This window comes from Lissotriton helveticus, chromosome 10 (genome assembly GCF_964261635.1).
Source record: "Lissotriton helveticus chromosome 10, aLisHel1.1, whole genome shotgun sequence".
Classification (NCBI taxonomy): Eukaryota; Metazoa; Chordata; class Amphibia; order Caudata; family Salamandridae; genus Lissotriton; species Lissotriton helveticus.
The window spans coordinates 797,975,677-797,995,315 of NC_136071.1; positions in this window are offsets into that span (position 1 = coordinate 797,975,677).

Below are 19,639 nucleotides of genomic sequence, written 5' to 3' on the forward strand. Positions count from 1 at the left end.
AAAAGGGCTTAAGGGGGGGGGGTCCTCAACATTTAAAATTTATAATTGTTTACTTTATATTAACATAAAAACAATATACTTATTTTTTCAAGCTGAACAAAATGCACTGTTCCCTGTACCATTGTGAGATTTCTGTCACTGGGGTGGAGATTTCCCTAAATTTGAAAATAAATAGTAAAAATATTTTATGTTAAATATTAATGTACACTAATGTTAGATATTTGTTTCAAATTAAGAACAAAATAAAAATTGCTAAAGCTCTATTAACTTCATTTGTATTTAATATTTAGGAAGGCAAATATATTAAATAAAACAAACAATTTTTTTATTATTTGTTGCAAAAAAGTGTTTAATATACTTAACAAATGACTGAAAGTTATCTATAGAATTCATTTAAAAATATTTGCATTATTTTTTAAATAAAACCATCATCAAATAGTTCATCTTAAAATAGTATTTTATTGTTAATTATGTTTAAATATTTTTTAAGTTAAATTAGTTTTATATGTAGATTTTAAAAGTCAAAATAAATTAATTTAATTTAGCATTCATTCATAAACTTTATTCGACAGTTAAGTCATAAAAGTACAATGTAAAAATACTCTTTTTTTCCCTTTAAAACCAATAATATAAATATTTAAGATACAATTAAATCTTGTGAAAACTATCGAATACATTTAAAAAAAGATTACTCTGTTTCGATAAAATATGCTAAAAAACAATCAGAAATTCGTTATACAATTAAAAATATAAGTCAGTTTGACACAGCGGTAATAACACAGAGACATCATAGTGCTTGGCATGTCATAAGCAGTCATTCGCTAACTATTTGGGACAACATTCTCGAACGAATTGACCATGCCCAACTCAAAAACTTCGCCACGGCCATAGCTATGGGGCGGGAGGGGGGGGCAGGGTCAGAACACCAAATTCGTAAAGCTACAGCATATCTTCTGGTACCCATCGCCTCACAGATGGGCTTTAGCCACATGCTCCACGGTGCAGCATATAGTGGACAAATAAAAAGTATATGACCTACTGTTTCACGTTGTTCCAAACACTTGCCACATCTGTCATTGATAGTCCCTCCCCATTTAGAATTAAATTCGCGAGTTGGGAGAGCACCCACCCTGAATTGAAAATACAGTTTGCGATCGTATGGTTTCTCAATCAGGTCCCAATACTTCTCGAACTGTGGACAGTAAGATGGGTAGAGAGACCTTGTAGACTCGCTGACTCGCTGATGTAAATACCAGTTCCCAATACCTTTCTTTCAAAAAAAATTTAGAGGGAAAGATCGCATTTAAAGGATCATACCAAAGTTCAGACATCCCCAACTTCCCCAACAGGGATCGGATATCCTTCAACCATTTCATTTTGTGGAAGGAGTAAATTTTTATAACGTCCATGAGGCCCTTGGCGTAGTGTGAGAGTTCCTCTGTACACCATAACCTACGCCAATATAGTAAAGGGAGAAGATTTGCTACCAAAGGTTTTTTACCGAGGTCCAAGAATAATGGCCCTAAGGGGGTACTTAGAGGGAGGCTAGTAACTCTGCGTAAAAATGCATTCTCCAACACAGTCAAGCATTTTAGATTTTCAAGCCCCCACAACTCTGCTCCGTATAGAGCCGAGCTCAGAACCTTCATTCCATAGATATCTAACACTGGGCTTATTGAAAATTGTTGTGGGAGCACACTGCTTCACCTCCCAGTAGGGTCGCCCCTAAGTATCATGGTAGATGCCGTCCGACAAGCGAGTACACTTGCAAAGTCTTTAGAGTGTTTCACCAGGTGGGTGCAGATTAGTGCTGGCCACAAGCTCGTCAGCCCACAGCGTGGAGAGGCACCTGCGCGCCTGGAGAGATACTACGTTCCAAGGATATGGCAGCCTGCTCAGCAACCTCAAATAATGCCTAATCTCTGCTGATGGCAGATAATAATCTAGAAACACGTGTCCAGAGATGGCCAGCACTAATCTGCACCCACCTGGTGAAACACTCTAAAGATTTTGCAAGTGTACTCGCTTGTCGGACTGCATCTACCATGATGCTTAGGGGCGACCCTGCTGGGAGGTGAAGCAGTGTGCTCCCACACCAATTATCTACTTGAAGGCTCCCTCGAGTCGCTGTGGGCTGACGAGCTCGTGGAGAGGCACCTGCGCGCCTGGAGAGATACTACTTTCCAAGGATACGGCAGCCTGCTCAGCAACCCCAAATAAAGCCTAATCTCTGCTGATGACAGATAATAATCTAGAAACACGTGTCCAGAGATGGCCAGCACTAATCTGCACCCAGCTGGTGAAACACTCTAAAGACTTTGCAAGTGTACTCGCTTGTCGGACCGCATCTACCATGATGCTTAGGGGCGACCCTGCTGGGAGGTGAAGCAGTGTGCTCCCACACCAATTTTCTACTTGAAGGCTCCCTTGAGCCGCTGTGGGCTGACGAGCTCGTGGAGAGGCACCTGCGCGCCTGGAGAGATACTACATTCCAAGGATACGGCAGCCTGCTCAGCAACCCCAAATAAAGCCTAATCTCTGCTGATGACAGATAATAATCTAGAAACACGTGTCCAGAGATAGCCAGCACTAATCTGCCCCCAGCTGGTGAAACACTCTAAAGACTTTGCAAGTGTACTCGCTTGTCGGACTGCATCTACCATGATGCTTAGGGGCGACCCTGCTGGGAGGTGAAGCAGTGTGCTCCCACACTAATTTTCTACTTGAAGGCTCCCTCGAGCCGCTGTGGGCTGACGAGCTCATGGAGAGGCACCTGCGAGCCTGGAGTGATACTACATTCCAAGGATACGTCAGCCTGCTCAGCAACCCCAAATAATGCCTAATCTCTGCTGATGACAGATAATAATCTAGAAACACGTGTCCAGAGATGGCCAGCACTAATCTGCACCCACCTGGTGAAACACTCTAAAGACTTTGCAAGTGTACTCGCTTGTCGGACTGCATCTACCATGATGCTTAGGGGCGACCCTGCTGGGAGGTGAAGCAGTGTGCTCCCACACAAATTTTCTACTTGAAGGCTCCCTCGAGCCGCTGTGGGCTGACGAGCTCGTGGAGAGACACCTGCGCGCCTGGAGAGATACTACGTTGCAAGGATACAGCAGCCTGCTCAGCAACCCCAAATAATGCCTAATCTCGGTTGATGACAGATAATAATCTAGAAACACGTGTCCAGAGATGGCCAGCACTATCTGCACCCACCTGGTGAAACACTCTAAAGACTCTGCAAGTGTACTCGCTTGTCGGATGGCATTTACCATGATGCTTAGGGGCGACCCTGCTGGGAGGTGAAGCAGTGTGCTTCCACACCAATTTTCTACTTGAACGCTCCCTCGAGACGCTGTGGGCTGATGAGCTCGTGGAGAGGCACCTGCGTGCCTGGAGAGATACTACGTTCCAAGGATACGGCAGCCTGCTCAGCAACCCCAAATAAAGCCTAATTTCTGCTGATGACAGATAATAATCTAGAAACACGTGTCCAGAGATGGCCGGCACTAATCTGCACCCACCTGGTGAAACACTCTAAAGACTTTGCAAGTGTATTCGCTTGTCGGACTGCATCTACCATGATGCTTGGGGGCGACCCTGCTGGGAGGTGAAGCAGTGTGCTCCCACACCAATTTTCTACTGGGCTGATTGGTTTAGTTAAAGAGGTTTTAAATTTAGTTAGAAGGATACCAGCTTGCTGCTTTTGCATCAAAACTGCCCGATCAAGTTGGCTTTTCCAACGCATATCCTTCTGTAAAGTAACATCCAGATATGTAAAAGTTTTGACCTGTTCCAGGGCTGAGTTGTTCATGTACACGCTGCCTCTGAATGATTTGTGTTCATTAAAGGACATGAACTTGGTCTTGGCAGTGTTTATTTCTAGGCCGCGCAGATGGCAAAATTCTTCGAATCGCTGAAGGGCCTTCTGGATGCCACTCGGAGTCTTTGAGATAATCAAAGTATCATCCGCAAACATGAGGATTGGAATTTGGGTGCCTGCCAACACCTGGGCATCCGTGGAGGCCAGGGAAAGATAGTCAGCCGCCCCGTTGACAAAGAGAGAGAACAGGGTTGGCGCCATAACGCATCCCTGTCACACTCCCCTGCCAACGGGGAAGGCTTCCGTAACCTCACCCTGTGCCCCCCACCGGACCCGGGCAAAATTATCCTCATGTAGCCAGATGATAAGTGACAACAACTCCGGGGCCATCCCCAACTCTCCCAAGACTTGCCATAATTTTCTACGTGGTACTAGGTCAAAAGCTGCCCTCAAATTAACGAAGACAGCGTACAGTGCCCCCTTTCCCAGTAACACCGTTCTCCAGTACAGGGTGATAAAACGAAAAACTTGGTCAACCGTGCTAGTTAGGCGGCGAAAGCCAGCCTGCATTGGACTCAAGATATCGTTATCATCAATTCAGGCCTGCACCTTACACAAAACCAGTCTGCCCATAATCTTCTGCACCGAATCGATTAAGCTGAGTGGCCTATAATTGCCTGCTACGGACTTATCTTCCTTTTTAAACACTGGAATGATTTCCGCCCCCTTCCATGAGGGGGGGACATTGGCTCCTTGGGCAATTGCATTTGCAATATGGGCAATATATAATCGCCAAGTTTGCTTGTCATTTACAAAAAGGTCAGCCGGGATACAGTCCATACCCGGGGCTCTACCCCCAGTTACCGCATCTAGTACCTTGTCGACATCTTCAGGAGTAAATACCACTCCATCATAGTAGGTATATGCAAGTGAACCATGGGGCTCTTCATCACTACTCATGGCATACTGTGGCTTAAAATAATCAACCCATGCATGCTGGGCCACATTGCTCTGAGGGCGATCCGGACAACCTCCCCTATCCCATTTAAATATATCGCAGAACTGTTTAGGGTTCTTGGCCACACAGGCCTCTTTATGTTCCTGCCACTTGTCTTCATCCCAGGACTTTTTTGCCTCCATCTGAGGTTTCCTGTAACAGCCCCGAGCTGCCCTTACTTTACATGCGTCCACCGTTCTTAAGGCCCTACCGAGGCTAACCCGAGCTTTTCGGCAGGCCTTATTATACCATCCCGCAGGTTTCTTACACTTTTCAATCCTGCCTGAGCTAGGCTTGCAAAAGTGGGATTTAAAGCGATCAAAGAGTTTAGTGTGGACATCAGACACAAAGGAACGGGAATCCACACTAGCGTCGCTAGCCCACAGCTCGGCTAATACATTAGTTACATCCTTTTTAATTGTAGCCACGGTTTCAGGGTGATCAACAATTTTACTCCACGTTAGGTGGCGCATGTCATTGGCTAAAACAAGATCTAATGCTATAGCCTCCTGTTGAGCTGGTGCACCCTCAACTAGAGACAAATTAAAAATAGATGTGAGTGGATTGTGGTCACTTTCTATTCGGTCGGTTACCACCATATCCCTAAGATAATGCCACAGTCTTAGATGAATGAGCAGATAATCTATACGGCTAGACCTGTGGCCATTATCATAGGTATTAGTTCCCATCTTGTCTGATAATGTACGCCCATTAGCTGCCCTCAAGTGGTTGCCCAAGCACAATCCTTTCAGTTGAATGGCCGCCTCAGCCCATTTTTTTTATAGGTGCCAACTCCAGACAGGGGATATTCCACCTAGAATCTTCCTCCTCTGAGAGACGTTGGTCATCATGCCCTAATGGCTCAAAAGTTGTATTAAAATCCCCTGCTACAAGAGGCAAGATGCTAAAGGGCATGATCACCAACAGCTCTTCTAGGGCGGTTAAAACCTCAGATTTTTTTTCCCTCTGGGTTGCCTCGAGCATAGACATTAAAGATGTCTAGGCTAATACCTGAGGGAGTACTAAGTCTCACTACGAGGATATCATTACTACATACTGGGCGTTGCTGAATGTTACAGCTCCTGCCTGACCCATATAACTAGCCCACCAGCCGGACGACCCCTATCTTTCTTTACCTCTGGGACATAAAAATTAAGATAGCCTAAGCGGAAAACAGGGTCTACTGACCATGTCTCCTGGAAGAGACAGATGTCAAATTTTTCAATAAAATCGGACACCTCAGGTGTCGCTAGTTTAGGACCCAGGCCCGCTAGATTCCAGGATATCATTGAAATACTCCCATTCATACGGGACAGACCACCCCGGAGTCTGGTCTTCCTAAGAGAATTTAGCATTACTTCCTATGGCTATTATTTTAAGACCCCGAGTCCACTTTTTTTTTATTGGAGGGTGTTGCAGTATCAGTGATTGGTCATGTGTGGTCTTACTACTGCTCCTTTTTGGCAGTAGTACATTATACTTGTAAATCTGGCTGCATCCACTGTTTAGGGGGTTGAAAACATTTATTTATCCTTTTGATAATAGCCAAAAGTAGTAAAGGTACTCAAAACTGTAAGTGTAAACTTACACGTGTTACTTACAAGTGTAAGGTTACCTTGGTGAATAGTTCCGTCTATCGGAGGAAAAGGCTGCTACTTTTGATTTCACCTTATGCCTTTTTTTTCCACGACACAATACTCCTGTGTTTTAATCTCTCCATAGTAGGTTCTTTTTCAGATCTACTTTGCACCTTTCTCGCTGTTTCGCTTTCTATGCACCTTCTTAATCTCTTTTGCTGTGGGTCAAACACTGATGATGAAAAATATGCTTTGTTTCCCACTGCCTGAAACCAGTGGTGCAAATTAAACACTGGCATAATACATTTGCAAGACTCATTGGTGCAATGCTGTGGCAAGTGATGGTGAGAAGGTTTCATACGTCTTTATTTCGAGTATTTACATCATAAAAGACATTCTTCATAAAAAACTATACGCAAAAAACTAACAATCCACTTTTCTCCCAATTAAAACACTCTATATATTAAAACATGATTAAATTATGTTGTTAAGACGTACTGATGTAGTAGCGTTTAAAAACTAACAGTTGATTATCTTACAAGTGGGTATCTAGCTCTAATGATCCATGCCCACCCCAGGAATTTCGCCACACCTATGATCACAATCTCTGAAGTATTAGATCTTAAAACCCAGAGTGCCTCAGCACCCACCCGTGTGTTCAACATCCTGCAAATGGGCTTTAGCCATTTACTCCGGGGGGCGGAGTAAGCAGGGCAGGAAAAAAAGATGTGACCAATAGTCTCCTTGTGGACTCTACACCAGGGGCATTGCTCAGTTGACTGGCCTTGCCATTTATTGGTAAACGACTTTACAGGCAGTGACCCGACTCTAAACTGATGGTACAGCTTTCTGTTCATGCTCCTGGTGATGACGTCCCAATAATCCTCAGACTGCAAGGCAGAATGACGTCTTACAGTAGCCCAATACATCATTTTAAATTCTTTTTTTGATGGAAAAGCGTTTTTCCCCGGGGCTACCCACTGTGAGCTAAGTCCCATATTTTCCAAAATTAGCTTCACCTCTCTGAACCAAGGGATATTACCTGAACCCATAATTGATCTTAAATCTGAGATTTCATTGGCAAAGAGGGCTAATTCCGGCGTTGACCAGATTCGCCTCCACAAAGCTACCATCCGAAACTGCGCTAACTCTTTTATCGTCTGACACCCCATATCAAGCAGTAACGGTTTGATTGGGGTGGATTGCGGGAGGCCTACCAGAGTACGCAGAAACTTATTTTGGATTCTATCCAATGGGGCTAGATCTATAAAGCCCCATAGGTCAGCACCATACAGGATAGCGGATCTAATTTTGGCGCCATAAATTTTTAGTGCAGGCATTACCCTTTTGGTTTGTGACTTTCTTTGTTCCTGGATTAGGCACCCCGTTAGTCGAGAACATTTTAAACAAAGAGATTCGACCTGAGGTTTCCATCGCAGCCTATAATCCAGGACCACCCCAAGGTAAGTCATAACATCCACCTGCTCTATTTCCACCCCATTCATATTAGCGTGACTCTTTAGTGGCCTATTTTTAGATATATCCATAAATTTGGTTTTGCTAACATTTACCTGCAGATCATTCAGTTTGCAGAAATCCTCAAACCTATTAATCGCTGTCTGAAGTCCCTTTTGTGTTTTCGAGAGAATTAGGGTGTCATCAGCAAAGACATGGCTTTTAAGAAAGGTCTGAAAACCCACCTATTCAACATTACCCTGTAAAGTGTCTCCATTCTGTCTTCTCTTGAACCCTTTGCTTTGCTCTCACCTTCTCGCGCCAGGATACTATTTTTTAGTAATAGAGCGCGCTACAAAAGCCTTTATAATAATAATAATAAAAGATGAGCAATGGAAACTTAGTACCACCCAGCGTAGGCGCGTCAGTCGGCGTGTCTGCTAAATACTGCACAACTTGGTTGATAAACAATAAAAACAATGTGGGTGCCAGAACGCATCGCTGGCAAACGCCGCGTGTGACGGGGAATCGCTCCGTCACCTGCCCCTGTCTTCCCCACCTGACCCTAGCATAGTTGCCCCACGTGTAGTCTTTCCACTAGTTCCAGGAGTTCAGGGGGCATACACATATTATCTAATGCGGCCCATAACTTTACCCTGGGAACAAGATCGAACGCGGACTTAAGGTCCACGAATGCCGCATATATGGATCCTCCACCCAGATACACAACCTTCCAGTATAACAGAATAAATCTGAACACTTGGTCGATTGTGCTAGTGTTTGATCTGAAACCTTCTTGCATCGGGGAGAGAATATTCTCTTTCTCCATCCACCCCTGTATTTTGGCGAGCACCATCCTTTCTATAATTTTCTGTAGGGCGTAGATGAGACTAATGGGACGATAATTCCCTGGGGCCGAACAATCCCCTTTTTTAAAAATAGGAAGGATTTCCGCCCCTCTCCATGAGTCAGGAATCCTAGCCCCATTTGCAATAGCATTCGCAAACGTCATGATGTAAGGCACCCAATTCAGAGGGTCAGACCTAAATAAGTCGGCCGGGATGCAATCCATGTCAGGAGCTTTGCCGGCTTGTACCAGTCCCAGTGCGGTCACTGCATCATTATTATCGAACACTAGGGGTTGTCGTGTTGGAAGAGGCATAGGAGGCTGTTTGTCCGGGGCATTGGGAGATGTTAGCTCAAGACCTCTAAACTGGGTTGAAAAGTAATCCACCCATACGTCAGCAGAAACGTGATTTTCCAGAATTTGCAAATCCGGGTTCCTGCCCCATTTCACCACCTCCCAGAATTTGATCTGGTTGGAGGACAAACTAGCTTCATATAAGTCCTGCCAGTGGTTATCATCCCACTCTCTCCACGCCTCCCATTGGGCCTTCTTATACTGCAGTCTAGCCGATGTAATATCTGCAGTAACTCTAGATTTAATAGCTTTAATCAGACAACTATGCGCCTGCCGACAAGTTTTATTATACCATTTCTGGCATAATAAAGGTGTCAGGACTTTCCTGCGATTGCCAGTTTTAGTGAATAGAGCTTTCAGTTTGTCAAAGAGCAGCTCATGATGGGCGCTAATCTGCTCAAGTGACCCTAGATCAATAAAAGTCAGTTCCTGAACAACACCCAGTGTAGATGAAGCTTTGTGGGAGATCCTGTCTAATAGATCAGGATCCTCTAAAACCCTGCACCAACGGACCCTACGTCTGTCGTTTATTAAGATAGCCTCTGCTGTAAGGCTCTTAGCTGTGGGAGCCCGGCCAGGGCCATCCTTTAATTTCAAACTTAGGATCAACGGATTGTGGTCACTTTCTGGCTGTGTGGAGATTAGCATATCAACCAGAAGTGACCAATGCTCTATTTTTATTAAAAAATAATCGATTCTACTATTGCTTACTCCATTGTCGAAAGTTGACTGACCAATTTTGTCAGAAATTGAGCGTCCATTGGCAGCTCTTAGCCCCCACTCGAGACACAGCCCCAACCAATGCAAGGCTGCCTCAGTGCCCTTCTTAATAGGATTCAGTGCTAGGTTAGGGACATTCCATACAGCGTCTTCCTCCGCGCCAATATCCCCACCCTCACACGACCAAGGTTCGAAAGTGCAGTTTAAATCCTCTGCGACGATTATGAATTTATCCCTCCCAATTGATTCCAGATAGGAGTCTAACTCATCAATGATTGCCGGGCTCCGTCCTCCAGGTAATCCACGGGCGTTAATATTGATAATAAAAATGTCCTGGTAATTTTCCCTGCACAGCTTAATTCCCAGGATGTCAGGGTTGTGGACTAGCACTTCTACTGGCCTATAACTAATGGACTGCCTCACCCATATTGTTAATCCACCTGATGCTCTGCCTTTTGTTCCCCGGGTTGCTAGTTTAAAAAAATTTAAATAACCTGCCCGAAAAATCGGTTCGATAGCCCAGCTTTCTTGAAAAATCAGGATATCAAACTCATCTATAAAATCTGCCCAGTCAGCTGATTCTAGTTTCCCTTTAAGCCCTGCGATGTTCCATGAGGCTAATTTTAGCAAGGGATCTTGGGTAGTCAAGTGGCTTTGGATTGTGGCTCCCGGGTCATATCCTAAACCCCCTCCCTCTATCAGTGTGGTTCTAACTGGAGGGTTGCAAACTATAATGCTCCTAGGAGACCCTTCGACTTCATAACCCCCATCCTGGCCCTTTAGGGCCACTTCCAAAGGCCCAGTCTGAGTACCCTTACTAAAGTCATCCCCACATTCCTCATTTATGCTAAATCCTGCGTCATCACTAGCATAGTTTGCAGTTTGGATGTCCCCACCAGCCAAAGAAGAAAGTCAATCGATGCTCTCCAAACCAGATAGTGGTTCAAAGCGATTATACAGGTGAGGGAAAGGTGGAATGTGTGAAGTCAAATCGTGGGGAAGTCTGCAAACGGGTCTTCTATAGCTGGGTTTAGTCGGGTAGTAAGGGGGTTCATTGATCCATTTGGGATAGAAGTAATGGAGACTCAGTGATTGGACGTCACCCATTCTGCCAAATCTCGGTTCTCTACGCACAAAGTCCACCACCCAAGGGTCCCTGAAGTTGATGATAACACAATCACCCTCTAGGTCCTTTGGGTTGTGTCCCACCCAATTTACTCTTCTAACACTTAAGATCTCTGTGTTAGAGGAGGGGGGAAGTGTTCTGTGTTTGTTCAACCAAAAAACAACTTTGTTTTTCAGGTCCCTAAATGATTCGGTGCTATCCTCCCCAATAGCTGAGACACCCGTCAGTATGATAGTATATGGGGTGGCCTCCGGGGGAAGGTCACTACTGGGGGTTCTGTTTTGGGACCTTCTTCCCGGTAGGGTAAGCTGTCTAGCCTGACCCGCCCTTGATTGTGTACCTAAAGATGACTGTGGGTTGGACCTACTACCTTCCTTCAGGGGCCCTCCTCTGACAGTAGCCACCGAGTTATTACTCACGGGGGCTTTCTCCAACTGTATACAACTTTGCTGTTTATTCGTTGGCTTGGCACTAATTTGAGGAACCGAATTATTAGTAAACACACCAGACCCCACTACTTTTGCAGCGGTGGTAGTAGCTTTGGAGTTATTCGGTGTGTTTACTAAATTATTAAGTGTGCTGGTGTTGGCAATAACTAGATTCTCCAACTTATCTAGTTTTGAATTTGTTAACCTAGCACGTTCCATTAAGGGTAACATAAGGGATTTAATTAGGATTTCCATCTTACCCAAAAGACCATCCTCCTTGCAACTACAGGTTAGGCATTGACCATCAGTGTCAGGAGGTACCAGTATGGGAGGCGGGGGACTACTTTGAACCTGAGGAGGCTGAGGTATAAGATTAAATTTAGGAATCTTGGAAGTACCCCCTTACCGGCTCCATCCCTCCTTTTCCTTTTCCCACACTTGGATATTTGAATTCCACCCTTATTTGGATTATTTAGTTCGGGACTTGGAGGCATCGAACATTCACCGCCACTATGATTGATGGTGCTAGAAAGCGTGCCACCATCGATTGTATTTAGTATAGAGAAGTCCACCTCCTGACTTGATTCTACCAGCATAGAGTCATGATGTGTCTCCTGACTCGTTGTGGGGGCTTGAATAGCGGGGGATACCACTGACCCAATATGTCCTAGGGAAGATCGTTTCCCGGAGATAAGGCCCAGGGATAAACGCTTCTCGGCATAGGCTATTTCCTTCTCCAAGATGCCTGTAGCCCGTTTAAAAAAGGCTTCAAGGGTCCCAGTAACCATGCCACTTGGTGTCGACACTTGCACAGTTCTCTCTTTACCCGAACGTAAAGGCATGTTGAGAGTAGCTCAGAGCAATATTAGTACTACCGGATGAAAAGAACAAGAAATGATACAATACAAAATTTACAAAATTTACACACCAACAGCCGGAAGGAGGGCAGGTTAGAGGGGTGGCCCGGCCCGGCCTTAAACATCCTTAGACGGCCTCAGACGGCCCGCCCTTTGCCCGGGCTTAGCCCGGCGCAAGTCCCGCGCGCGTCCCGCATGCGCGGGTGTAGGTGGAACTATATACAGGGCGGGGAGGAGGGGGCGGGAAGAGGACCAGCTGCGGCAGGTTAGAACCGCGAGGCAGGCTGGTCCTCGCAGTCCCGCTAATGATTGTCAAATCCTCCGGTCAGCCCGAAATCACCGCCGATGTCTAGGGATGGCTTGACTGCAGGTGTCCTTCGCAGTGCAGGTAAAAACGCTACCAGGGACCAGCGCAGCAAAAAGAATCCACACACCAACTTGTCCTTACGAGCGGCTCCCGCGGAGCGGGGGCCGCGAGAGGTATTTAGCTGCGGGGAGGAGGGGGCGGGAAGAGGACCAGCTGCGGCAGGTAGAGCCGCGAGGCAGGCTGGTCCTCGCAGTCCCGCTAATGAATGTCAAATCCTCCGGTCAGCCCGAAATCAACTCCGATGTCCAGGGATGGCTTGACTGCAGGTGTTCTTCGCAGTGCAGGCAAAAACGCAACCAGGGACCAGCGCAGCAAAAAGAATCCACACACCAACTTCTCCTTACGAGCGGCTCCCGCGGAGTGGGGGCCACAAAAGGTATTTAGCTGCGGAGAGGAGGGGGCAGGAAGAGGACCAGCTGCGGCAGGTTAGAGCCACGAAGCAGGCTGGTCCTCGCAGTCCCGCTAATGAATGTCAAATCCTCCGGTCAGCCCGAAATCACCGCCGATGTCCAGGGATGGCTTGACTGCAGGTGTCCTTCGCAGTGCAGGCAAAAACGCTACCAGGGACCAGCGCAGCAAAAAGAATCCACACACCAACTTTTCCTTACGAGCGGCACCCGATAGTGAGAAATTACTACCATAATTAATACAGGCTTAGTTACAAGGCAGGAAGATGAAGCTATTTCCAAAGGGCTCTAGCAGCAAGTCTTGAATCTCCCACCAGGTGGCTCCTCAAAACTGATGAACATCCCTCCAGGGAATCACTGGCAACCAATATTTATGAGTTAACAATAGTAGTAAAGTTGTGGTCTACAGGAGCCTCTGTACTTGGGAAATGTACAGTAGATGGGACATGTTTGCTGCACTACAACTGCGCACATCCCTATCCCTATCCACACTCTAAATGACAAGAGCAAAGCCCACATTTTTTCTTTTCATAGTCAGTATCCTTATCCGTTTTTCAGTTTTGTTTCAGTCCTCATTATTCATTCATATCATACAAATCGCCATTCTATCACCTTGGTTCACCCTACAGTTGTGTGTATTGTTATATATGTGTACTTTGTTAAGTGTGGTTGTATGCTCCAGATAATATATGAGAATTAGTACTTGGACTAATGTTCCTTGGTTTTACCCCTATTTCTTGGATGTGCCATCTACTGAAACTTTGGAGTGACCTGGATTATTTTGTGAAGCATCTTGAGCTATATGTTGCACTGCTTTCAAGTGTATTAATTGACATTTGCTACACGCATGTATCTTGAAACTCTCTTTTTATAGTCAATGACCACAAAAGTGCCTCTCATGTCTGGGTCACAACCCTTGTGGCAGATCTGGAGCCTACTGGAAAATGAAAGACAGGCAGACTAGCTAGTCTGGCTCTTATCAATCAATCAAGTCATTTGTATAGCGCACTACTCACCCGTAGGGTCTCAAGGCGCTGGGAGGGGGGGGGGTGCCGTTACTGCTCGAACAGCCAGGTCTTGAGCTTCTTCCTGAATGAGAGGTGGTCTTGGGTCAGGCGCAGGTCGGACGGGAGTGAGTTCCAGGTCTTGGCAGCCAGGTGGGAGAAGGACCTTCCTCCTGTTGTCGCTCTTCGGATGCGGGGGACGGCGGCGAGGGCGTGGCTGGTTGATCTGAGGAGGCGCGTGGGAGTGTAGAAGTTGATCCTGTTGTTGAGGTAGCTCGGGCCTTGGTCGTGTAGGGCTTTGTGCGCGTGGGTGAGGAGGCGGAAGGTGATCCTCTTGTTGACCGGGAGCCAGTGCAGGTCTCTCAGGTGTCCGGAGATGTGGCTGTTTCGTGGGATGTCGAGGATGAGTCTGGCTGAGGCGTTCTGGATCCGCTGGAGTCTCTTCTGGAGCTTGGCGGTGGTTCCGGCGTAGAGGGCGTTGCCGTAGTCCAGTCGGCTAGTGACGAGGGCCTGGGTGACAGTCTTCCTGGTCTCGGTGGGGATCCACCGGAAGATCTTCCGTAGCATGCGCAGGATGTTGAAGCATGACGAGGAGACGGCGTTGACTTGTCTGGTCATGGAGAGGGAGGAGTCCAGGATGAAGCCCAGGTTGCGTGCGTGGTCCGTCGGTATGGGTGCGGTGCCCAGGGCGGGGGGCCACCAGGAGTCGTCCCAGGCGGAGGGCGAGGAGCCCAGGATGAGGACCTCCGTCTTGTCTGCGTTTAGTTTCAGGCGGCTGGTCGTCATCCATTCGGCTACCTCTCTCATCCCTTCGTGCAGGTTGGCTCTGGCGGCGTCGGGGTCGTTGGTCAGGGAGAGGATCAGCTGGGTGTCATCGGCGTAGGAGATGATGTTCAGGTTGTGTTGGCGTGCGATGGTCGCGAGGGGGCTCATGTAGACGTTGAAGAGGGTTGGGCTCAGCGAGGATCCCTGGGGTACGCCGCAGATGACTTCGGTGGCCTCTGACTTGTACGGTGGTAGACGGACTCTCTGTGTTCTTCCGTCGAGGAAGGAGGTGATCCATTCCAGTGCCTTGTCCTGGATTCCGATGTTGCCGAGGCGCTGTACTAGGGTGCGGTGGCAGACAGTGTCGAAAGCCGCGGAGAGGTCCAGGAGGATGAGGGCCGCTGTTTCCCCGTTGTCCATCAGAGTTCGAAGGTCATCGGTGGCGGCGATGAGGGCGGTCTCGGTGCTGTGGTTCGCTCGGAAGCCAGACTGTGAGGGGTCGAGGGATCCATTCGTCTCGAGGAAGGTGGCCAGTTGTTTGTTGACGGTCTTCTCGATGACTTTGGCCGGGAACGGGAGGAGCGAGATGGGACGGTAGTTCTTGAGGTCGGTGGGGTCTGCTGTGGGTTTCTTGAGAAGGGCGCTGAGTTCGGCGTGCTTCCAGCTCTCCGGGAAGGTGGCGGTGCTGAAGGAGGTGTTGATGATGTCCCGCAGGTGGGGTGCGATGACAGCGTCGGCCTTGTTGAAGACGTGGTGAGGGCAGGGGTCGGTCGGAGATCCGGAGTGGATGGAGTTCATTGTGCGGATGGTGTCTTCGGTGCTGATCGGAGTCCAGGTGCGGAGGGTGGTGGTGGGTGGCGTTGTTGCGGTTGTGGCTTCCGTTGGTTGGTTGCTGAAGCTGTTGTGTATGTCCGCGATCTTGTTGTGGAAGTAGGACGCGAGGGAGTTGCAGAGGTCTTGCGACGGGGTGATGTCGTTGTTTGCGGCGTTAGGGTTGGAGAGCTCTTTCACGATGTTGAAGAGTTCCTTGCAGTTGTGTGCGTTGTTGTCCAGCCGGTCCTTGTAAGTATTTTTCTTGGTGGCGCGGATCAGTTGGTGGTGTTTCCGGGTGGCGTGCTTATTCTGTCCATACATTAGTTGCAATGTTACTGTGTTACGTGTGCCTTTAAAATGTAAATACTTTATGTTTAAAAACCGATTAATTTTGTTCTGAAAACTCCATATGTCAGTTTTGCTTTTGCTTGTGGTGCCTTGGCTATGGTTCGCTCCTCCCACACTCTTCTCGTTGTGTGGATAATTGTGCTTAGTCGCTCATTTTTTCTTCAATGATTTCACACTCCATAGTCCCTGAAGCAACTTGTATCAGTCTGTTCGAGCAATGTTTGTTACAGCATTTTAATTGGGCTTAAACATCAGATAAGTCATTAAAATGCATAAATATATTTCATGTAAGTAGATGCTTTATTGCTTGATTAATTAATCATTACAAGAAGAGACAAGGACAAATTAAAACACAGAACAATCCAAGACTGTGTTAACCACAGTGGGTGGGTTAGAGCCAACAATTTTTTTGCATATTTCATATCCATTAAATCAATATATATGTACAGCTTACTGGGTAAAAGAGCTAAACATTTATGGATTCAGAATATACACATTACAAGACATGCATATATGTGCTAAACTGTAATTTAACAAATATTTAGCATCCGTCCACACAATTGGATATCTTCATTCATACAAACCTGCAAGCAATCCTTTATGGCTGGAACTGCTAATACCTGGGAGATTAGCCCTAATAGGCAATTTCTCTTTACACTCTATTCTTAGATTTTGAGGATTTCTTTTCCTGTATCAACAATCAAGGCTTGTGTTTTTCTCACTTACACAAAGTACAACCATGATATTTTTCTACAAAACGCAGCACTGTTCCTACAAAAAGAAATGGAGAAAAACAGCACACACAATATGAAAAAGCACCTTTTAGTATCTGGCTTGGTAGCACAGCTGCCTATTGATACCAGTTCTGTAAAATATGCATAGAGTGGGATTTGGCTCCTTCCACATAAGTATTTTTCTCTCCTCTCATGTTACATGCTGTTGGGTGTATTATTCCACCTTTTTGGAGAGCTTGCATATTAAAGCATGGATCATTATTTTACATCATAAAGTTACACTGAATAATGTCTCATTAAATTATTTCTCTCATATATATGATATAGACATGAACACATATTTTTGTATTTTTTTCGCTTTAGGGTGCTTTTTAAAAAAATATATTTTAATCAGGATTCAAACTGCAAGCCAGAACAGTTGGCTTGGCCCATGTTTGGTGCTTGCATATTATTTTCCGACAGAAACCATTTTCTTTAAAAAGAAAAAGACAAAAAGAAAAACCCTCTCACGGTGCAGAAGCTCAGCGATAATAGTGTGAAATAAACATTTAAGATTAAATAGTTCTAAAACATTAATTCCTCTGGGGGCGTCTGTTTATATTGGGCCAGGCACCCTTTGCCCTGCATTTAAACAGAATCTTTGGAGCAGTGTAACCCAAAGGCCCCTCACATTCATTCCTCCTTGTGGTCTGCTTTCTGTAAAACTTGCCAATTCACGCAATAATTTCCAAGTCGTGACCCTCTTTGACGTGCTTCTCACAGAAAGCATTTGACAAAGTACGCGCTTCTCTCACAATTCATTAAAACGGTTTACTGTTAACTGCCACCAAATTATTACAGAAACACAAACAAGTGTGTTTTAGGACCGCCTCGGTCAACTAAATTAAAGAATAAAACAGTTCTTTATTAGTGCAAGGTGTTCAGGATTAAATAAATGAACACTGAAAACATGCGTTCATGCTTTAATTGTAATGCCACGGTTGGATGCGCCAATCAAATATATATTTTTTTTTAATAGAAAGAAAAGGTTAGTTCCTTTTAGGAGCCTTTAGCTTTGTTCTCTGTACTTCCCGCGCTGATCCTTATCTGAGGAATTAGGTTGCAGCATGAGATACAGGCAACCACAGAAAATCTCTGTTAAATCACAGCCCTCAGTCTTGAGTGGCTAAGTGCTCGTGCCAGGTTACTTTGGGGAAAGAGGTATGCGCTGCCAGAGTTTATACAACAATGTTCCTGTGCTGGTAAATCTCCCGCTGCCACTCCCCCCACACACAAGACGAGATGCTCAAAGCGATTAAGACAAGTTAAAGCGAGAGCAGCTCGACCTTAAAAGCAAAGCGTTATCTTTGTTTCCTATCCTGCCTGCTGTAACGTTAATGATGTCTGGGCACTGACTCTCCAAGAAACTGTTTCTATATCATAGCTGATGGTTTTGATCGGGTTAATAAACTTCTTTGTCAGAATCTGCGGGGCTTATTTATAAGCCCCTTGTGCCGCGGTGCGTTACTTTTTGTGACGCTCTGGTGGCGCAGCAGCCTGCTTCGTATTTACCAGGCAGAACTAAGCCATTTTTTGTTTGGCTTAATGCTGCCTTGTAAATATTGTTCCCTTTGACGCAGTTTTCTGTGATAACAGGGCATGCAATGGGTGTTGCTGGTGGCATTTCCAGCAACATCCATGGCTTTTTGACCCCCACTCAGATTTATGAGAAATTACTACTCTGAAGCAGCGCCAAAAACGTACACCTTCCTAGGGGAGGCACAAGGGAGGCACAACGAGGAGAAATATTTGTATTTCTCCTCGTTTTTCCTTTTTCTATGCGTGCTGCATTCTGCAGCAAGCATAGAAAGAGGAAAAAGCCTCTTGTGATTGTTTTTGTGCAGGAACGTTTCCCTTCCTGCACAAAAACAATCATCCCCTCAACGTAGGCACCCTTGCACCATGGTGCAAAAGTGCCTGCGTTGGTGCACGACAGCACATTGTGTGCCAGCGCAGGGAAAAAGGACAGGAATGTGCTGTATCTGATAGATATGGCGCATTCCTGCCCTTTTCTTTTGCATTAGGGCAGCGCAGCAGGAAGGCCTGTGGTTGCGCCCTACGACAAAAACTCATATATGATGCCCTGCGTCTTTAAGATTTCCAGATTTTGCAAACATATGTTAGACACAAGTGAAAGCCATAAAAAATGGGTTTCTGGGAATTCCAAGGTCCTATTCATAACTTGAGGTGAATTTAGTATAATATTTCTAGAAGAAACTGTCATGGGCCTGAAAGTAAAATCAACAGTGGTGCAGTGCAGTTACGCACCAAGGGGCAGATTTATATTAACTGGCGCATCCCCAGGGATGCGCCAGTTAATGTGCGCCACAGTGCGCCACTGCTCCGCCATCCATGGTGCACCGCATTTACAATGCGGCGCACCATGGTGCAAGGCAGTGAAGATGCGTGACGCATCTCTCGGCGCACGGGCGGCGCATTGCAGGAGTCATGTCGCAAGTGCGACATGACTCCTGCAATGCACAGGGGCCACCTCTTCAATGTATGGTGCGTCACCCTTACGCCTGCTTCAAGCAGGCGTAAGGAATTGACGTAGAAAGTGACTGAGTGAAATCTCATAGATTTCACTCAGCCACTTTTAGGAGACGTTCCTGCGCAGGAACGCCCCCCCTGCGCAGGAACGCCTCCTCATGGTGCAGGGGTTTCCAACGTGACGCATCTCCTAGATGCGTCATGTTGTAAATAGGGCGCATTGTTTGCGCCGCCGTTGCGTCACATTACGTGATGCAATTGCGGCGCAAGGAGGCGCAAGAGCCTCATAAATCTGCCCCCTACTCTTTAACTGATTCACAAATATAAAAATTGCCATTTTGCGTTGGTCGTTTTAAATGCATAATTCTATTATATTTGTTTTGAATGATTTTATTTGAACATACAAGGACAAAATGAGCCAGAATGCTTTAGTAAGATGATTTACAGGCCACACACAAAAAATATAAAATAATGGCGTCCGTGAA